Source organism: Pteropus alecto, unplaced genomic scaffold (genome assembly GCF_000325575.1).
Source record: "Pteropus alecto unplaced genomic scaffold, ASM32557v1 scaffold370, whole genome shotgun sequence".
Classification (NCBI taxonomy): Eukaryota; Metazoa; Chordata; class Mammalia; order Chiroptera; family Pteropodidae; genus Pteropus; species Pteropus alecto.
Genome location: NW_006431075.1, coordinates 299,994 through 302,488, shown reverse-complemented (window position 1 = coordinate 302,488; position 2,495 = coordinate 299,994).

The window sequence follows — 2,495 nt, the reverse complement described above, 5'->3', positions numbered from 1 at the left end:
GCTGAGAAATGATGGTTCAAGAAATAGCAAGAAATTTATCATCATTTGGCCCCCTATCCAGTAAGAATTCCCAGTTGTCCCAGATGGTCAATAGCTTTGCTGAGAGCGATCCTTGGCTAACACAAACTTTATGTAGTGGGGTCCCCAGGAACGGAGTCAATAATGCTCTCATCATATTTTTGATTTAGCTTAACTGGGTGGGGAGCCTTTCATGTGTCAAAAAACAAAAAACAAAACAAAACAAAACTCTTCAGTAATTCACATGGCTTTGCTGCCCGGTATTTTAGTCAAGAGAAGTGTATCCCATAATTCATTCAGCAAGAGGATTCACCTTTGTCAGGACATGCTTCTATTGCATCTGCTTTATAAAAAGCTTTTTCTCTTCAGACACTGACCAGAACTTTCAATAGGACTTCATGCAGCTACAAAGGCAATGTAGGAAGCTTCAGACAGTTCCAAGGATCCCTCACAAGAGGTCTCAGGAACTATAATTTTTGAAGAAATTATCACATTCCTCTCTATAAGCTTCCATGATTGGATGCTTAGACTAGCAAACAATAGTAACATTTTGAACTGTAAAACTTTATTTTGAAGCTCTAGCTTTTAAAATGATATCATTAATACCTATCTTTTAGTGTAATTATATTCCAGACTGGCTGTACATGAGTGAAAAAAACACTTCAGAGTGGGCTGCCTTGGCCTAATTACTTAAGGCAATTGCCTCCACATTTTTACTACTCTTCTCAACTGCTGAAGACCTCTTTTGTCTCTGTTCCCTATTCTCCATTGAGACCTCATATTGGGCCAAGACCAGGGAATATAAGCAGTGAGGGAAGCTCCTCACCTCTGTTTACCACCTGAATAGAGGGAACCCTCAATAAAAAATGTCCCTTCTCACCTGAAGTGTGGGGATGTAACCTAGCCCATGGCAGACTATGGTGAGCAGGTACAGTGAGCCAACAAACATTCCATTATCTTATTGAAAGATTATTCCCCACAGCCTAAAGTGGATACATTACCCAGATGTTATTGTCTTTTGGCATTTTACTGATCTATTGTTTTAAACTTAACTATTACTCCTTCTTTTTATTGAAGTATAGTTTCACGTAGTCATATGCACATATATACAAAAATGATATTTCTAACTTGTTATCCCATACTAAAAGTTGCATATTATAATGACAGCCTTTCTGTAGGCTGGACCACCTCTCTCATGAAGAGCGAAGAGTAGTTTCCAATAATATTTCCAAATGTCATATACCACATACCTCTCTGGGAACTACAAGACCTAATCCTTTTCTTGAATTGAGCTCCTCCCAGTGCTCCAGGTTGGGCAAATGTTCTGTCAAACTTTGGGCAAGTCTCACTCTGCTGATACCTCCCTTTCATCCAAGAGGATGAGAAGGGGAGAGGAAGAATGGGTTGATATTGATTTTGTGACCCACCCAATTACTTGTAAGTTTGAGGAGTGAAGTTTGAATTATTAAGAGAGTCCAACTAACTAAGTTTATCAAGAATACTTGCATGACCCCCAGGAGTATCTCGAGCTACTTGTCTTTCTCTATTTTAGTTGGTAAAGTCTTTAAGATCTTGCACTCAACATGATGAGCTTTTCTTTGTCACATTCTCTGGACTTTTTTTGGTCACATTCCCCAGACCATGGGAACAACAAAGCCCATAGATCTAAGAGACACTTTTGACTCTAAATGAAAATTCTGAGGCCTCCAGTATCTTCCTTAGGAGAATAAATGCACAGCTGGTTGATAACTGCTTTCATTCTCTCATTTGCCTCTTTGGACTCCTGCGTATCTATGCATGCTTAGCACCAGACTAGAAGCAGATTTGTTAAGGAGTCATTCCCAGGAGTCAACAAGGGTGAATTTGCATAGTTTGGAATTGTACCTTGGCTAAGGTGCCCCCCTCTGTTCTGCAGTTCTACAAACACTTACCCCCCCCCTCCAAGAGGCCCTCTGAAGCCAATATATATTTATGCCCAAAATAGCTGATAACAGAGGTGGGACTGGTTTTCATACAGAGTGCTAATCTTACCCTAGTATGTTCATCAGCAGCCAGGCTGTGCTTTGTTTCTTCAGTCTCTCCATTTCCCATAGACAATGAGATCCATTCCTACCTGCATCTTACCTCTCTAATCTTGTTTCTTGACAGACAGCTGAGGGGAGTGATTCAAAGAAATCACTGACCTCTCTCCTTCTGGTACACAGAGGTGCAGTTATAGCCAAGGTAATAGCAGTGGCAACAACCACAGGAACATTGCTGCTGACCCTGCCACTAAGTAGTCTGATGCAAGACTTCAGTTCTTTGATACATGGAACTCCTCATCTCTCAAATAAGTGTTCGCTTTATTATTCTTCCTCTCTGACTATTAAATAAAAGGCCCATCAGCCTCCGGAGCCATCCTACCCTGCTGGTATTTCCTCCATACCAAGAGGATGCCATTCTAAACTGGGACGACTATTCCCCTTAATTAAAGAAAA